Consider the following 20,516-nt stretch of genomic DNA (forward strand, 5'->3'; position numbering starts at 1 on the left):
TGCATGTACAATACATAAGGTACAGGGTATGACAACTACATCAGCTGTTGTCTCTCTTAAGAGCATTTTTGAGCCCGGCATGGCCTACGTAGCTGTCAGTAGAGTGACGTCTCTCACTGGACTGTATCTTCTTGATATGGAGGAGAAAAAAATATTCACCAACCCAGAAATCACTGCAGCGCTTGAGAACATGAGACAAGCCAACCTTGATGACATGATGCCTCTTCTACACGTGAGGCAAACACTGAGCAGGTCAGAGGTTTTCACCATTGTTCATCATAATACAGAGGGACTGCCAGCTCACATTAATGACATCAAAAGTCACCATGAATTGTGTCTAGCAGATGTTTTGTGCCTAACAGAAACACACCTGCGGGGCTCTTTTGTCGCAGAGAGTCTCCACTTGGAAAATTACAATTTGTTCAAACGCAACAGACACCTGTCCTACACAAACTTTCCCCAGATGGCAAACAGAAGTGGTGGTGGAGTTGCTGTTTATGTGAAAAGTGACATTCAAGTGCATGAAAAACAGTACATCCATAATGTAACTGACCTTGAATTTCTGGCTTTAAAGGTTGAAGCACCAGTCAGTGCTCTGATTGCAGTTGTATACAGACCTCCAGACTACACTCTGAGGCCATTCCTGAAAAACCTGGTAAGCCTATTAGACTCATTGGAGATCATGGACTGTCATCCCATCATAGTTTGTGGTGATTTTAATGAGAATGTTTTATCCAGTGCAAACAAACCAATCCTGGAGCTGTTTGAGTCTAGGGGATACGCACAGGTCATCACTGCCCCTACCACAGAGAAGAACACACTGCTTGACCTAATTTTCATTTCTCAGTCAGATCGATGTCTCCATTCTGGAGTCATGAAGACATACCATAGTTACCATGACCCAGTATACTGTGTATTGTCCTGTGATGATTCATGATCTAGATCTTTGAATACAGTAAGTAATATCTATATTTTTGAATGACTTAAGAAAGTAGAGCGATATTTAAAAGTTGACGCCCTGCATTGCAGTATAATGTTTGATGACAATTTTATTTATTACAGAAAATCTAAAATTCACTAACAGTAACCTATAAATGTCAGAAAAATCAAATATAGCAGTTTAAAATGAATAGTGTAGGCATATCCTCTCTGCAGCCAGGCTTCAACATCCTGCCAGGCTGCCCCAGTCTCACTGTGGCTGGGAGGGAGGGAGGGTGGACCAGAGGATTGCCTACACAACACATAAATGTTCAACAGCTTCTTCATTGTTTCTGAGAGAACAATAATGACTAAAGGTTGCTTTTTAAAAAAACAAACAAACAAACAAACAAACCTAATTACAGCAATAATGACAGTTAAGCCACTTTATGTGTGCCTCTATTTTGAAATACTATTTACAAAAATGTTATTATTTTGGTTTGTTATAAACTTTAAACTTTTTCAAAAGTATACGATTATATTTTTGGACAAATTTTTCTATGAAACATAAATTTTTATGAGCTTTTATCATGTTTCGGCCAGTGCATTTATTAGGGTGGGTCTGGGTTGATAACTGCACATTTCTGGCCAGAAATGTTTCAGCAGTGTTACATATGTAGTACATATGTAGCACTTGCTTTCTGTTACCAGCTGATACCCTACATTTGTATAGACATTTGATGGTGTGAGGTTGGGGAGTTGAGTGGGAGGGGGGGGGAGGGTACGGTGGGAGTTGAGGGGGGGGGGGTTTCCTTTCCTGTTAGGTTTCCTTTTTTTTTTCTTTTTTTTTTTTAAGCAAGACACAGTCCTCCTGTGTCTTCTCCAAGCTTCACATGTAAAATCCAACAATGTGAAGCACATAGCAGCCAGAAACTGTAATGCCACAGATCAGAGAAACTTCATCATCACCATCTTCATCGCCGTACGATCAGAGCGTGAGACTTCACATCTGGAGCACAGGAGAGATTCTGTGATAAGTCCTCCTTCTAGCTTGTCCCACAAGCAGTCGGTGAGATTTACTCACAACAAAAAGGGTTAATGACATAATTTCCATGAAAACATGTATTCATTCTTTGTAAAGTGTTTAAATTGTGTTTTCACTTGACCTTAGGAGTGTTAGAGTGTATTGTAATGTCTGTACTCAGGTGTTTCCCTCTGTGATCCATCCCCTTCAGAGCTGAGACACTCAGGACTGAACAGACTGCACAGTTTCTGTGACTGAGCCTCCAAAACACCTTCTTTGAAACCACTCATGATAGAAGGGCTTCATATTTGCAGCAGCACTACTACAGGTATTCAGTGTATTACAGGATGTGTTTGTTTCTTAGGACCAGCTCTGAGTGCACACTACCTAACATATACACCTTTCTGTTCATTACAAACCAACTACTCTGGATCATACGGCCAGTTGGCAGGAATGTTGCTGCAGGAAAACATCCCTGGAGATCACCATCATTGTCAGACTGACTGTGCCTCCTCTGTGCAGTGTCAAGATCCTCCCTAAATGAGTGTGTAAGTTAACATTTTCATTATTTTATTCCCTTTGACAAGACAAGTATCACTGATATTTACATTTACAACTACATATGTTGCTATTTTCTGCTCTTCTTTTAAAGTCCTCAGCTATCCTGCTTCTGTGCTGCTTGCCACACATCAAACACTGGCCGGATGACAGGGAGGATCCACTCTGAAGTCACTGGACATGATGAGGATCATATGGGACTTTATAGTTTCACAGAAACGTTGTGCTCTGTGATTACAGGTTTTAAATGGACATAATGACGGCCTCTCTCTGATCAACAGGCTAAAGGATTGTTTTCATTGTTAGTGCTCTGTACAATGTATGCTTATTTAGTATTTCATCACAGAGCAAACCTTTATTTATTTAACATATTTTTATTTTGTTTTAATGTTGAATTAACTGTGGGGATTTTTTTTAAGTGGGCACTCGGGATGTCGTATGACCAGAAATGTGGTAACTGGAATTCAACGTTATGGAAGAAAAAATCTGCTAAGAACAAAACACACACAAAACCCCCCAAGAAAATTCAAATTCATTCCATGTAATCCAATCTAAAACATTTTAAACTGCTGAACAGCAACACAAACAGTGTTAAAAAACAGTGTTAACAGAATGATTATGATGAGTTTGTACCAAAGTTTCAGGTCACATGGCACATGGCACTAGTGTGTAGTGTGGAGTATCAGCTGGTAAGTATAGGTTTTTCATATTTGTGTCCTTAGAGTTCAGATAGATAAAGCCTCGTGTATAATAATTAGTCATAACCACAACTCAAAGTCAGGGACTAACTAAATTTGGGACTTTGTGTCTGAGCCCAGGTTAAAACAATGTGTAAAAAAGCATTTAGTGGCATGGCTGAACAATGCTGTAAACTATTGATCCTTATTTATCCATGTTCACAAAAAGGACTAATGTGCTTATTTGATTATTTGCATGTGTTAAACTGTGTCACCACCTTACGCTTTCATTTGAGTTTACTCAAAATTCTCTATACAGTTCTCTTTTACCACTGTGTGGACTCTGTTTACATTAAAACATAAAAAAGAATGAGTAATAAAAAGATGTGTAGACAGATTAAGTAGACCGATAGAAACAGCTGTTCAGCCATGTTCTAAGAAACCAACACAATTTAAAGGTTCAGGATTGTGGTTTTAAAAGTTGAATTTTCATGTATTTCATTAGTTATTTAATTTAGTTATTTTTATTTATTCTACTAGTCCTTTTCAGAAAGAAGCTGTAAAATATGACTTAAGATTTTTGTTATTTTCTATGACATACAAAACAAATTGATGTATGTAATACTATTAAACATGATATACACATGTGTACATGTCTGAAAAACATTATGCTGTATATTAAAGTTTGTATTTTCTCCAGAATTTTTGTTCATCTTTTAAGTTCATTTCAGTTAGAAGAATTTGAACGTTTAATATTCATTCAGAGGTTTTCTGACTCTAAATTTTCTTTTGTCATTACTCATCATTTTATTATTTACATTTTAAACATGTTTAGCTTTTTTCCAACTTCTTCTGTGTGAACATCAGCTTTCAAAAGTTCTGCACTTTTGTTTTCAGGTTAAAAATTCTGTATTTTCCAGCTCGTTCAGAATTTTTTTTTTTAACTTAACATTCAGCAATTAATTCATTTCAGTGCATACATTCAGATTCAAGCATTCACACTGCAGTTTCTTCAGAAAATGCACTTTCTAGTTATTATTATATATTCCGTACGTTTTTTGGCATCTCACTCCTTCAAAACCGTTCAACTTAGAAAAACCATTCAAACACCGTTAGATTCCTATTCTTTTGGACAACACTGCTTCTATTTTTCATATTTTTAACATTTATATTTTTAATTTTATTCAACTTTATTCAACAAAAATTTATAATGTATTTCAATGGGGAGACCGTTCAAATCCTCATTCAACTTACTCATTTTTAAACTCTTACTACTTCCACATACATTGACATAGAGCCACCATTCAAACTTTAAAACGAAGACAAGACATTCAACTATTCAACTTGTATTTATCTTTTCAATATCTATTATACTTTTTCTTCAGTTCCAGTTTAAGTTTCATGATGTTTTTTCACCCGTTTCAGAGTTTATAATGGGTGTGTATGGGACGGAATGTTGGGGCTAGAGTGAGGCAGCTCAACTGCTAGAGTGAGAGGAGCAAAAAAATTAATCTTAAAATCTTTTTTAAAACTGCTGCTGTGTCCGCAGCGTTTGCTCTACAGGTATGATTTTACCCTCAAAACGTAGCCATCGCTGTCCTCTTTCATCCAATGTGTTTACTATTGTACTAGGTGTTATGGTTCTTTCATAAATGTCACCAATGCACAGCCTCCTCCCTCCAACTCTTCCATAGACTCTAATGTTAAAACGGCTCAGAAGGTTGGTTTGAAAATCAGAAGAGCATGGTGTTTTTACACTGTCACCACGTCCATATAATAAACTCCACAGGCATGAAAACTGAGAATTAGGTAGACTAGACATTGCTGCCGCTCACGGTGAAAGAATTTCGTCAATACGACCTATACTTTTCATTTGGGAGCGATTTGTTTCGGCCTGACTTTTCTGTTCATTTTAAGCAGCAAAAGTGAGGCGCATGTCTGTGTACGTGTGTATGGAGCCATTGGGTGCAGTCACTATAGCAACCAGGCTCACACCTGCCTGCTTAACGAGCTCTGCCTGCCACTGTACCAAGATTCATCTTTAGCACTTCTCTTTCAACTGCTGCTGTGTCCACAGTGTTACAGCCATCATTTTACCCTCAAATTGTCGCCATTATTGTTCTCTTTCCAACACCGTGTCTTTCAAAGCTCAGACATTTAAACTTTTTAAACTGTGTGGATCAAAGTGGAGGGATCACATTTGAGTCATTCAGTGATTCAAAGAATATGACCTTTTAATATTCATTCAGATGTTTTCTGACTCTAAATGTTCTTTTCTCATTTCTTAGGGTTTTCTAATTTACAATTAAAACATTTTCAGCTTTTTTCCAACTTCTTCTTCTGTGTAACCTTCAGCTTTTAGCAGTTCAGCACTTTTGTTTTCAGGTTAAATTCGGTTTTTTTTTTTTTATCTCATTCAATATTTTTAACTCAAAATTCAGTAATTAATTCATTTCAGTGCATACATTCAGATTCAAGCATTCACACTGCAGTTTCTTCAGAAAATGCACTTTCTAGTCTTAAAAAGTTATCACGCAAATAAATGAGGTGAAGATACAAATAACCGGTAATAAATTACAAACTTGAATGAAAGAATAACTCGCGTCTGTCAATTTATATTCTGTGGGTGTTATACAAAGTACAAGGAGGTTTTGTTGTTAGTACCAGTGTTTTTAATTTCATATAGGCACTGAAACCACAGCATTTGGTTTAACAAATCATTGCAAGGGCGGTTAAAATGTGCCTGTTTACTGAACGTAACCATGCAACCTTTAGGCATCAAGCCTGGCAGGCTCAGTCGGTAGAGCATGAGACGCTTAATCTCAGGGTTGTGGGTTCAACCCCCAGGATTTAGAACAGAACTGTACAGTTTTTCAACAAGCTTGAAAAAAGCAAGTCCCTGCTACCTGCTCAGCCAGGGTCCCAAGTGAGCTGAGCAAGTACTAAAATGTGAGTTTGTCGAAGAAATGTGGGTGTAGTGATGGATGCAGACCTAAACTTATAAAAACACATTAAGACAATAACAAAATCAGCTTACCATCACCTCAAGAATGTTTCAAGGATAAAAGATCTGATTCCTCAACAGGACCTGGAAAAACTAGTCCATGCATTCCTCTTTAGTAGGCTTGATTATTAACAGCATCTTTACAGGTCTACCTAAAAAATCAGTCAGACAATCTGAATGGTTTAGGACCAAAATACATCAGTGACCTCCTGACCCAGTATGAACCTTCCAGATCCCTCAGGTCATCTGGATCAGTTCCCAGAGTCAGAACCAGACACGGAGAAGCTGCATTCAGCTTTTATGCTCCTTATATCTGGAACAAACTCCCAGAAAACCTCAGATCAGATGAAACACTCAGTTTATTTAAATCCAGGTTGAAGACTCACCTGTTCTCAGCTGCATTTGAATAAAGCACCAAATCCACACTTTTAAGCTTAAATTTCAAAACTTACATTTTAACTACTGATTTTATCTACTGTTTTTTTCTAATCAATTTTAAATCATGCTTTTTATTTGTTTTTGTTTTTTAATGTCTCTGTAAAGCACTTTGAATCACCTCGTTGTTGAATTGTGCTATATGAATGAACTTGCCTTGCCTTGGTCAGACTCCATGCTACCAATTGGCTGGTCAGAGGCTTTACTTGACGAGTCATGAGTGTCTGATTCACCAAAACTGCCACTTTTGAAATGCAGCAATGAGAGAAATGGCTACAAAATGTCAATTGTCAATTCTAGTCAAGTTCATGGAACGAAAAATACTCCAAGTAATTCACGAGGGGTAAAGAAACAATGAAATTATAAGTTCAGCAACAGAAACGATGCAAAGCCCAGCTGGCTAGCAGAACTTGATTGTTTGCACGTCAATCAATAAATGGCCTGTGACCTGACGATGTGCTTCCCCAGGTGATCAGTCCAGATCAGATTAGCTACATGCAAACATACGATGACCCGAGGTTCTGAAATCACCTGAGGAATGCCGAAAAACGGATGTAGACGACAACTTCACGCTTTTCCGACCATCATCAAAAAACACACTGCCTGCTAGACCTCATGAGAAAGGGGTTAATCAGCTGAACACTCCTACTGCAACAAATCAGAGTGATTGATTGGAATGATCCACTTTGACTGAGGCATTCAGTCACAGTGGAGAACTTACTTACAATGCAGATTAAACTGCTGGTAATTACTACAAAGTCTGGCAAGCTTAAGAAGTTACTCAAAAGGCAAAGCAATCCACAAAGTAGAACTTTGGGGGTGTTCACATGATGAAATATTTTGATTCGACATGGAACGCCAAGTTTCCACTGATCCATCAGGTTTGATAGAAACAGAAATGCATGAATTTATGGGGGAACAAGACTTGTATTAGGAAGCACTTTGAGTGCTCAACTTGAGTAGAAAATGTCATATCTATTTCACAAGCCATCAAGTCTAGCTAGCTCAGTTGGCAGACTCTTAACCTCAGGGTCAAGGATTCAAGTCCCATGCTGGATGCAGCTGATTTAGGACAGAACTGAACTCTTAAGGGAGTTTACAGTGAGAAAAACCAAGTCTCACCACAGCTATGACCTAAGTGTTAAGTGGCGGGCTACTGTTTGGCACTAGATGCCAACAGCTTTAATAAAATGGCTGTTTGACAGCTTGGGAAAGAGGACGGGTGTGAACATGAAGCAAGTATACAGCTGACTCTCACCCATCTCCATCTACTTTTCACCTGCTTCCCATGTCAATCTTACTCTCTCACCTGTCCCTCTTGATTCCACACACTCTCTTTCCCCCAGCTCTCGTTGTCTGTTTTAACTCCCTCTCCCTGTGCACATCCCTCTAGAGTGACAGTCCCAGAGTGGAGAGCTTGAAGGAGATCAAACAGCAAGGAAATTGTAAAATAACTCTGCAGTCAGAGTGGTGCATATGAATGAGAACAGATAGCAGTGGCCACAGCACGTACCAAGTGAAATCTACAAGAAGCCAGGTGGGATGTAATTCTCACTTTACCTCGCACTTACATATGATTTCAAAGGATGCTACAGGGAGCAGAAGCAACACAGCTTGATACGACAGTATCACCTAGGATTTGGTACATCTGAGCATACTGGCGAGCTCATCCGAATGAGTTGACACTCTCTCTCATCCATATATATATATATATATATATATATATATATATATATATATATAAATATATATATATATATATATATATATAAATGTTCAGACTGCAACATTCATTAAAAATTACCACACATTATAACCAAGGTATGCATAAGAACATCTCTGAATGCACAGCAGCAGAAGACCACAGCACGTGTCACAACTGTCAGCTACAAACAGTTGAAGCTATAGTTTATACATGCTAACCAAAGTTGGACAACAGAAGATTGGAAAAACATTGCTTCATCTGATGAGTCTTGAATCTGATGCATTCAGATAGTGGGCTCAAAATTTGGTGTAAACAACTCGAAAGCGTGGATCCATCCTGCCCTGTATCAACATATAAAGCCGGTGATTTAAATGACTTTGAATGTGGCATGAATTTTGGTGCCACGTGATCTGGTCAGAAAATTTTAGAAACTGCTAATCTGCTGGGATTTTCCCACACAAACATCTCTAGAGTTTATGGAGAATGGCTAAAATAGAGGAAATAACTCAAATAACCACTCGCATGAAGAAGATAATCTCAGAATACACTGCACATCAGATCTTGAAGCAGAAGTGCTACAGCAGTGTAGTACAACACTAAGTGTGACTCCTGTCTGGTATGATGAGTCTCAATTTGTGCTGCAACAATCAGATGGTAGGGTCAAAGTTTGGCACAAACACTATGAAAGGATAGATCCATCCTGTGAGGATGCAGCGCCTTTGGGATGTAACTGAACGGGAAATTCACACCATGGAAGTGAAGTCGACACACGCATTACTGAAGGTAAAAAGTGATCCAACCCAGAATTACCAAGATGTACCTAATAAAGTGATGCTTTAATGTAAATGTAAACATATTTAAGGACATTATTCTAGTAAGGCTGGAAAATATTGAGGGATGCTACAGAAGTATCTGTTTTAGCCTTAAAGTTGGATGACACATGTTTTTGCAGTGTATTGGTGTGAGGTCTATATATGTTGCCTGAAGAGCGGCGTCCGTTTAATTATATCCAAATCATTATCTTAATTTAGTTTTTATTTTCCTTGAGGTACTGTTCTTTTCCCTGGTCTTTTCACATTGTTCAAACCTTTACATTGCTCTGAGAACATTCAATTTATTTCTCATCAGTCTTACATTTTCTTTTTTATTGAACTGCTTTCACTGTGGCATTATACCCGAGGACAAAAAAAAGTTTAAAATGCCCAGCAAAGGCTTTAAGCAGAATCCAAAATGAACCAATCTTGTTTACAGAATCATTTCAGATAATTGAGTTATTCCTCCAGCTGAGGGTGCTTCATGCTAGTAGCATGAAGCTTTATTTTCAGTTTGTCTTTGAGCTGAATGTTGAATGTGCCTGCAGTTTGACACTCTGGAGCTTGTGGCAAGAGAATTATTCAAATCAGCATCAGCGTTCTGTGGGTGTTACAAAAAATGGGAATTTGGTTATAAAAAAAAAGAATTTGTGATCAGCTTTTACTTTGTATTGGCCATTTGAAATTGGACTTGGATGTGTGTGTTTTTCTCCATCCTATGAAATCTAACCACTTACAGTAGTGGATCTAAAATCTGATCATATGAATTACAGAAGATCTTTCAGTTTTCTCACTATGTAAATGTCTGTCATAGCACAGCATTGTCCAAAGTGTGTTTTCTCATCATGTGATACATGTACAAACTGACTGAAACCCACTGTGTAACAGACAGTTTCAGCCACATACTAACTGTTGTCTCACCATAGTACTTCTGTATAAGTGCTACAAAAAAAAAAAACAGTTGTGGCTGAGGATACTCTTTCATCATATTCACTGTAATATGTGAGTCAGATAATACAAAGAAACCTTAAATGATGTTAAATAAGTGGCCACACATCTTTACAGATAACAAAGCCGTTGGGATTTTCACAACCATACATTGAGGTTGGCAACTGGAATTAGAGCGGATTATTTCTGCCCCTGGTGACCTGGTGAATTTAACTACCAGACTGAGGCAGTTCCATTTAATTTGATCCACACAGCAAAGGACAGAAAAGGTCAAAAAACACAAAAGGCCAGCATCTTGTTTGCCTTCTCTGATTTGTTCTTCTTTTCTCTTTAGTTTAGTTTTTTCTCTTTCTTATGTTTTCAAATCCTCTAAGCTCACTGCAGCATGTTTACTTGTCTGTCAGAGACAAACCTCTATACACAAGACATATGAAGCCTCTCAAGGTCTCTGTGATAAAAGTAACCCATGAGAGCATGAGGGTGGGAATGGATGTTTGTGTCTGTGTGTGCCTGTATGTCTGTGTCTATATGTCAGGTTGGGTATCAGACGCCACCTCTCTGGGGACACCTCAGGCCCTCCAAGGTTTGGAGGCCTATCTCCACCCACCACCACTTCCCCTGCCGGTGGCGGACTCCCTCAGGTGTCGGTGTGTTGGTGGTTCTTTGTGTCTGGGGGTGGGCGTCCGGGTACACACCGGCTCACTCCTTGGCGGCCGCTTGTCGGGGCCTGGGGCCTGGGGCTCGCTCGGGCCCCTTTGGAGGTGGGGTGCCCCCGGCCTCTCGGCCTAGGGCTCGGTCACTCAGGCGCAGCTGGGGGCCGGCGGAGCTCACGGGCGCGTCACTGCAACTCCCCCTGACTTCTGCTCCGCGGCTGCTGGGCGAGCCCTCATCTGGGACTCTCCTCAGCTCTTACTGGGACAGTGGCGCGGCTGCCCCTCTGTTGGTCTTCCATGGTCTCTTGTGTTCTGGGGGCCTCTGGATGTCTGGAGTTTTGATCTCCTCCATACCCGCTTCACACCCTGGAGGACGGGGCTGTGGCCCCCCCACACTCCCTAGCAGATCATTACATGGAGAAACCTTTGGAATGCAAGCATGCTGATCCACACAGGTATGCACACATGGGTATTCACAGACGCGGACTAAAGCTTTCTTGGCTGCTGCCTCAAAGCACACTGTGCGCTGTCTATCTTGCGTGCTGCACAATATCGTTTATTACTTAGTAAATACTGATATCTATGACTAGCTAGTTTATTGTGATGGTGCTTTGTTTTCTCTATTATTATGTTGCTCTTTGTTGTTTGCTGTCTCCTCTGTTTGTTTTTGTTTGTTTGTTTGTTTGTTTTTTTTCTCCATACAGGTGACCCAGGAGTTTTTTTTTTTTTTTTTTTTGTCTCTCTTCCCCCCCCCTTCTCACCGTCTCTTCTCCCCTTTGGTTTTCTTTCTTTCTCTCCCCCTCTTTCTCTCATTCATTCCCCCTGTCCTATTTATTTAAAAAATAAAAATAAAAAAAAAAAATGACAAAGGATGAACTGAAGCTCTGCCATCACGTAATGTCGCATACTGCTGTTTCTGATGTCATTTAGAAAAAAAAAAAAAAAAAAGTAACCCAAGACTGTATAGTTGGCTCTGTATTCCTGTCTCCTCACCTTTAACCTCCTAGGACCTGGCGTCCACATATGTGGACATCACATTTTGGGTTATTTAGACCAAATTACTGAATTTTGCTCTACAAGGGACTGCTACTGTTCTATCAAAATTTTAAACGAATATCCTCATATTTGGCTCTTATTTTTCTTAAAAACAAAAATAAGGTTAAAAACAAAATCTGGTAATTCTTTGTTTTTACATTCATCGGGCCCCAATATGACCAAATATCAAAGAGAAATTAAAAATGCATGCCGTGGAAGAGTTCAGGTCTTAGGAGGTTAAAGCTGTAATACACTATTTTTTTTTTAGGTTTGCAAAAAATGCAAGTAAAAATAATAATCAAGTTACATGTAAGTTTACTTACATGTTTAAACCTATTAATTAAACCTATTTCAAGGCTAATGCAATGATATGAAATATATATTTTTTCCAGCCCATTCCTCTATGGTCTAATTTAAGGTTGTTTAAGATGGGACCCTGACTCCAGGTAAAAAAAATAAAATGGCGGGAAAACAGGATTGATTGAGTTTAAACCTTTTCTAATTACACTTACTCACCATTTTAGACATTCGTCTTTTTAAATGAAACCCCATGATTTCATATTTCATGACATTTCCTAAAACAGATTCTTTAATCATGTCGTGAATTTGGGGGTGCATGGGATGAAAAGGAAAACAAAAATATGTCCATTTATGCGTAGAACTTTTAAGTCATTTTGATTCCACAGATATGAATGGAAAACACTGCGCTCAATGGTTGTTGCACACCAGGTTGCCTAGTAACATCTACTGAAGTAAGATATTTTGAAGACTGCTCTATCATGAGGCAGGACTAGCTTGATGGGGGATTTTAGTTAGATAAAAGCTGAACAATTATTTTCGGGCACAATAGGGTTGGAGACACATGGAGAATCCAGCACACTGCTGGCTGTGCAGAGCAGCGGGGTAACCCTGGCTTAACCAAGAGAAATCCACAGTGTGGGGAACTAATCTGAGCAAATAATGGGTGAAGTCCCAGGCACAGAAGCTTAATTGGACAGGTTTCAGGTCTGAGGAGCAGAGCTGACAAGGTCAAGGGTTGCAGAAAAGAGAGAAAGAGAAAAAGAAAGCGGTCTGGTAGAAGAGCAGGCAGATGTGCACAAGATGGCAAACGTTCACTGTTGCACAAAAAGTCATTCATTACATTGTCTTTCTTTTTTTTGTTGTAGCAACTTGTGAGGCCAGTTTAGAAATTTGGCCCATGAGCTGTTGAATACAAGCGGTTACTGACAAAACCAATGTAACTTATATGCGATATACTTTAACATCGGTAATAAAATAATTTGCGAAACTTATAAAACCCCTAAAACTAAACCTGAAACACTTATTTTCTTAGATCTTACCTTTAATTGCAAAATTCAAGAATGACTTCTTCGCTGTTGTTGTTGCAGGATGAGTCGCACTGGTGATTTGGATCTTAAAGTGTTAAAGCTATACAATCCAGTAACACATGACAGTGTCCAAATACTTTAAGATCAAACTGTAAAACAACTACTGTGTAAAGAAACAGGCTTCCAACATATAAATGTATTGCATTGTTTCTCCAGTTAAAGCCATTAAAGCCTTTCTCTGGAATGATGTTTGGTGATTTAACCAGACTGAAACAGTGTCCTTTGTCATATCTTCAGCCATGTAAATCCTTAATTATTGCGCTATCCATCCATAATTAAATCTCCCCTCTATTTAAGTCCCCGTTGATGCAATAAAGACACAGAACTAAATCCTCATTTGGATTTTTTGATACTACTTCAAACCTTTTTAAATATTAATTTCATACACCTTTTTTGTTTCAACTCCCTATCCTAACCGCACAAGTAATTGGTTTCAGTGTGAAGCACTGCAGGCAGTTTTGATGTCCAGAAAAAAAGACTATCATTCTGATAAGTGTTCAGTGATCAATATTTAAAGATCAAAAGATGATTGCAGCTCATAAAAAAGTATTTTTCTTACAGTTAAGAGCCTCTTTTAAAAAGTCTGTATTAGAACTGCTTTCACAGCTGGCAATCACCCCTTTTTACTGACTCACCAAAGCATGCCACTAATTCAGAATGTCTTGCAAAAAACAGAGGAAAACAGACATTTTGATAGCTACATTTTCAGTTTTTAAGTTGTTTAAAAAAAAAAATCTGATATAATTTGACCTTTTTGAAGCAACCACAGCAGGCTTACTGTATAATTAAAGGAACACTTTTCAATCAGAGTATAGCATCAAGTCACCTAAACTTCTGGGATATTGACCTGGTCCGCTAATTAGTTTCAGCTGCTTTGATGTTAATGAAATTAACAACAGGTGCAAGATTGAGAGAACCCCCACCACGCGAATTGTTTTACAGGTGGAGGCCACTGGCATTCTCTGCCTCCTCATCTTTTCTGTTTGTTTTTTTACTAGTTTTGCATCTGAACAGGGTAGAGATCAGCAATCTGCGGACCCTACAGAGATTGCACAGGTAATCCAACTCCTCCAGGATGGCACATCCAGATGTGCCATTGCTAGAAGGTTTGCAGTGTCTCTCAGCAGTCCCACGAACATGGACAAAAGACAGACAGTTATTGTAGGAGAGCTGGACAGGACCATAGATGGTCCTTAACCCATCAGCAGGACTGGTATCTGCTCCTTTGTGCAAGGCAGAACAGGATTAGCACCAGCGGAGCACTACAAAACCTTTAGTGGATCCTGTGCTCAATGATTGGCACTTAGGAATCTGATTGGTGTTTGCCATAGAACACCAGAATTGGCAATCACTGCAATTGTGTCTGAGCTCGCGACCATGCGTGACTCCACGGAGGAGAACTAAAGCTAAATGAAACATATTTGTATGGGAGCTGCGCAAGAGTGCTGATCTGCAATCAGGATTCAAATCCACAAGATTGATTCTGTCCCTCATGCAGTAACATGAAGCAACCTAGTCCAGCCTCAGCTAGCTGTGGATCTAAAAATACAGGTAACTGGAGGAAACCACAAAGCAACTGTGGTCAAATTCTAAAGCCTCGGTAGAAAAACTAATGTTTAAGTCACCAACAAGCATTAGTCAGAACCTTGTTGACAACATACATTACATTCACTGACACCAATCAACAGATTAGAAGTCGTGACCTCATCACAAATTGCCACGAGAAGTTAACAAAGGCAGCTTGAGATAGAAGGCCTAACGCCGCCTGTCTCTCGACAGGGATTTTAATTCCGCTGAATTCTGTGAAAAGTATTTTTGAAGCTTTGAGAAGCTCAGCTATTTAATCTTAAAGGGTTTTTACCTTAACCCTGACAAAACAATGTCCGAAAGTCAAAGTGCTCCTCAGGGATACAACAGCAGAAAACACAGCCTGCAGGGAGCTGCGCACAGCCAGAAAGATAATTGTATGCAGCACACAGACAATGAATGATTTGCTGCGGTTTGTCCATACATGTCTGCAGAGATGAACCCCCCCCCCCCCCCCCACGAGTCCACCACACAATCAAATTCCAGTTCATTCCATTCCTAAATCTATTTTCCAGCACTCTGATCTCCTCCTCTACAGTTACTGCTCTTTTCTATCACCCAGTCATTCAGAGAAGGTCCTTTCCCGTAGAGTTTTTTCTTGAATTTATTAATCCAATGAAAGGTGTGTGTGTATGTGTGTGTGTGTGTGTGTGGGGGGGGGGGGGGTTGTAGGTGTGGCATTTTCAAAAGGGAATATCCTGAGGCAGAACAAAGTAAGTCCGAGTGTGCGATACAGAGAGCGATATTCATGGAACCATTCCTGTGGCTGGTCTGACGTGCCCAGTCCCTCGGCTAATGAGCCATTCTGAGTCCAACTGTATTTCTAACCATTAGTCAATCACCGTCTCCTCACTCGTCCACTCTGACAAGCACAGTGTGAAAAACGAAAAGAGACAGAGATGGCTGTTTTGCATATCCACTTCTGGTGGCAGGCACGGCAGAAGCAGAAAATGAATGAAATCATGTGCTACGCAGTCCTACCTCAGAAAAAAAAAACAACTTAGTTTTTTGGCAGGTGGAAAGTCAATTACTGAGCATTGGAGTATGTTTGTCGATAAATGGAAACTGCAGTATTTAATCACCAGTGGGAATCAAACCCTCACTTTAACACTGGGAGAGCCACACTAAAGCAGCCAAATGAAGCAAGCCTTAGGAATTATGGCACTGCAGAGGAAGAGAGGGAGAGAGAGAAACAGACACAAACATGCAGACCGAGAGAGGACCAACCCTTTGCCAATATCGCCTTCCATTTTCATGCCAGTAGAGCCAGCAGGTGCTTGAGCATTCAGGGTATGAGAAATGACTTTGAAACTGAATAAATATCTGTCTCTGTCATGAGCCCTGTTAAATACGAGTATCCTGATGAGTTCATTTTATAGCCACAATTCTTCTGTCACATGTCAGAGTTTCACACCCCATCAGCGGAACACCAACCCATTTTGGGCTCCCAAAATTATTTGCACGCAAACCACATCAGCAGCAGCAAGGCGCTTCCACCACATACTGCGTGTTTAACGACACTTGTGGCTCCTTTTCTCTGGGGGAGGGGGGGGGGGGGTAGTAGAGCTGAAGGAATTATGTTGTTGAAAGGCGAGTGTAAAAAAACAGAAAAAAAGAAAAACAGGTCCCAAAATGTCCCAAAACGCCCTAATCCTCCCTGGAGACAGGTGGATTAACGGACGTTCAATGAATAAACACGTGCGCACGCGCCACACTGTGTGTGTATGTGTGTGCGCGCGCACGGGTGCTGGATTATTTCATTCCCAGTTTGGTGCAGGTATTTGCTGCTGAGCAGAGCAGGGACGTACACGCGGACGGCCACACCCGCTCTGACTGAGCCAGCGGCGCGCGAGGACAGACCTGAGCACACCCTTTTTGAATGTCATCATTCCGCCCCCATGCAAAGGAAAGGAAGGAAAACAAAAACAAAACAAAACAAAAAACGTGGAAAGCAACAGAATCCCACTTTGTTTCAACGAAAAAAATAAAATAAAATAAAAACTTGACATAATGTTCCAGTAACTAACTCGGAAATATCAGAAATAGTAATAGTATAGTCCAGTTTAGATTACATTTTGTAACCGTGACGTTTTTATTTTCTCTTCACATAAAACAATGCGACGCGTCAACACAGCAGTAACTCGGCTCCATTCATCTGCAAAGTTTCCTCATTTGTTCACGTTTTTTTCTTTATTATGTGCGAACAACGATGCTACTCTGCGGTTGTGACCCCTGTGAGGGCCGGGTACTCTAACTGAGATTAAAATGACTTTGAAAAGTTGACTCATAACGCCTTCAGCATGCCGTCTGTACTACGTCCTCCAACTTTCTCCGTCTATTCCTCTTCAAATACCTCCAGCAGCGCAGATGACCTCTGCTGTTGGTGTCAAGGATGCAAGGGCGCGCTTGAACATCCCCTTCAGCGCATTTAGGTAATTAAAAATAAGAAAAAAAGGTGTACTCACCAGTGAAGACTGTTTGTTGTTCTGCCTCCCTGCAGTTTGAGCTCTATGTCTAATTATAGCTGGGCAACATCCTCCTTATATTCTTATTGCTGGCTACAGTACGTCCATGTCCTCTCTCTCTCGGGGTTTACGACTCAGTCTCCGTTTCTGGTTTATCTTCTGAGTGGGGGCACGCAAATCCTCCAGCCCGGGATGTGCGTCTGCCTCCTGGGCAGGGTTTTGTCAGTTTGTCCCGGAGACAAAAGCAGCAGCAGTAGCAGCACAGGAGGTGGACCGGGGCGGACGCACCGGACGCGTTCTCCTTTCCATTGTGCGCGCACCGAGACGCGTCCTGCAGCCACGCACGAGGGGAAAGTGACAATCGATCCTGGCTCAAGTTCAAGGCAAAGACAGGGTTTAATAACTGTAGTGGAGGATGCTGGGAGGTAAGTCTCTTTCAAGGAAAGTTTAAACACTGAATAGCCAAGCGTTGAGGAGGATGAGAGAGGCGGCAATAAACTGGCAACTGACTGAAGCTGAAAGGAGGGAGGGACAAAGAGAGAGAGAGAGAGAGGGAAAGAGCACTGCAGACTCGGATTCGCTTCAGCGACCACGAGTTGATTACTGGTCCCGCACATTTTCATACTTCTACCGTCACTAGAGACGAGTTCATGCTAATTTTGAAGTCTTGTCACGGTGTGTGAATTCCGTGAAGCTGCACAACGAGTGTTTTATATTTCTATGTTTATCTGTGCTGTTTAGTTGTGCCACATGATGCAGTGGATTACACCGACAAATCAACTTACGTGTATATAAAAATAGAATATGGTTGAGTTCATCCTATTTTTACTTGGAAATTTTTTTTCTTTCCTTGTGAGCCAGGTTTTGTCACCATTTGAGGTGGCGGCCTATTAAGTAAAGCATTGATTCTTGCAGAAAAAATATTCTTCAACTCAATAAACATGAAGCAAAGATTTTAAGTAAAATGCAATTGAATATATAAATAAAAATAAAATGTTTATTTATTCAGTTATTTAACCAGTAAGGAAAACATGCTTGGTATAAAGTGATTATACACCAATCATCCATCATCCATGCATCCATCCATCTTCTTTCACTTATCTGGGGCCGGGTCACGAGGGCAGCAGCCCAAGCAGAGAAGCCCAGCCCTCTCCCCAACCACCTCCTCCAGCTTATCTGGGGGAAGACCAAGGTGCTCCCAGACCAGCCGAGAGATATAATCCCTTCAGCGTGTCCTGGATCTGCCCCAGGGCCTCCTCCCGGTGGGACATGCCCAGAATACCTCACCCAGGAGGCGCCCAGGAGGCATCCTCATCAGATGCCCAAACCACCTCAGCTGGCTCCTTTCGATGTGGAGCAGCAGCTGCTCTACTCTGAGCCCCTCCCGGATGGCTGAACGTCTCACCCTATCTCTAAGGGAGAGGCCAGCCACTGTTCGGAGAAAGTTAATTTCCAACACTTGTGTCTGCGATCTAATTCTTTCGGTCACTACCCACAGCTCATGACCAGAGGTGAGGGTGGGTACATAGATCGACCGGTGATTTAAGAGCTTTGCTTTTACAGTTGGATCTCTCTCTTTACCATGACGGACCAGTGCAGATGATATGATATGCTGGGTGGTGCATTCTGACCAAACATCATCACCAGTTTGATCTCCTCTGTTCAGATCCAGTTCTGCTGTCATGGTCCTTTCAGAGAGAAGAGCCCTTCTCATGCTTCAGCTTAACATATCTTATGATATTTCCTAATGCAGCAGCTCAAGCCCAGCTCGCTCAGTCAGTAGAGCATGAGACTCTTAATCTCAGGGTCGTGGGTTCAAGCCCCACGTTGGGTGTGGCTGCTTTAAGACAGGACTTGTCAGGTAAATGCATGATTGTTCTAAGCATCACATCTGACAGCCTTGAAATGCTTGAAAACATCTTTCATCCAGTGTAGTTGTGTACTTGAGGTAGGAGGACATGGAGTGATGCTGCTAACACCCAAACATGAAGCAGCTAAATCTAGTCAATTACTCATTTTATTACTTACACCTGGCTTATACATTTGGGTTTTGTTTTGCTTTTTCAGTTCAGCTCTGGTAAACCATTAGATTGGAGGACAAAGCCGTTTCCGGGACAGCTGTACACAGACGCGGTGGAGGGCTGCTGATTTCATCTGGGGGTATTGTCAGCTTGAGAAAGTCATGGAGGAGGAACTCCTGATAGCACAGACTGACATGAATTAATCTGGCAACTTTCTCGATATTCTGATATTCTCAATATTTCCTGGAGGGACTTGATACGTTTAGACACTTTTTCTGAGAACTCTGAAGTTCAACATTTGGAAAGATCCATTTGGAAACAGGAGATTGTTGAAAATTTTTGCATGTCATCCTTATACATGATCCTCTGCCTCAGCCACCACCTTTACTACTTGCCTAGTCCTCCCACCTGGTTAGTTCTGCCAGTTAGCTAGCACCACTATAGCCATTAGTCAATATGATTGCTAGCAGCAAGTTAAACTTCTAGCATTGCTTTGCCTGACACTTAGTTGGCCAACAGAGGAGCAGTTTAGGTAGAAAAACTGTCCTTGAATTGTCTGATAACCTGATTGGCCTCTCGTCCACCTTAGAGTCAGTTGTGTAGGTCAATCCTCAGACTGCCAGCGATCTTCTGTCTTCTGGTTCATGGCAGGTTTCTTGAAGCTCTGGTCTCCAGGATTTTGATCACCCCACAACCTGCACTTAACTGAACAATTCAGCTCACCCAGCTTTCCCCAAAGAGGATCCAGCCTCACTACATACCGCTGGCCAGTAGACGTATTCCACATTCAACAGCTGCCCTGCCTTTAGGCCATCTACCTGAAGTCTCTGTTTCTCCTGCTCACAAACCACAAAACCATCCACTGGATCTGTGCATGTGCTCACCAGCCCTTGGGCTGTCTGCCTAAGATCTTTGGCTCTTCTCTCAGTTGACCAGTTATCAGACCTGCCTTGCAGCATTTTCCTTCTTTCAATGCCCAGATTTTCTTTGCCTGCTACTATTGTGGTGTTTGCCTGCCCTGACTGCTTGTAATCTTGTACTCCTCCACCTCAATTAATCTCTGTACAACATGACTGTAGGTCTAATCAGCCAAAATAACTAAAAACTCCTGTGTGGTTGTGCAGATTCACAAACAGATTATGGAAAAGGGAATACTATTCAAAAAGATAAGAGATTTTCAGATGCATACTAACATAGGTGCACGTATACACACAGGCTTATACTACAGCTACCCATTTCTTTAGTGGAGATTACACTGAGATTAATTTCCTGTTTACATAACTGTT

At 40.9% G+C, this 20,516-nt stretch overlaps 2 long non-coding RNA genes across 2 annotated transcripts in view; both read left to right on the forward strand.

The window, feature by feature from the left end:
• LOC309697815 overlaps positions 1–20,516 on the forward strand; it is a 332,892-nt gene that overhangs the window by 291,356 nt on the left and 21,020 nt on the right. The window lies entirely within an intron of this gene.
• Positions 1,774–2,907, forward strand: LOC309703344. The gene is made up of 3 exons (XR_014275866.1): positions 1,774–2,270; positions 2,387–2,490; positions 2,595–2,907. It is a non-coding gene; the product is annotated as an uncharacterized lncRNA (long non-coding RNA).

Source organism: Aulonocara stuartgranti (assembly GCF_965226115.1).
Source record: "Aulonocara stuartgranti genome assembly, chromosome: 3".
Taxonomy (NCBI): Eukaryota; Metazoa; Chordata; class Actinopteri; order Cichliformes; family Cichlidae; genus Aulonocara; species Aulonocara stuartgranti.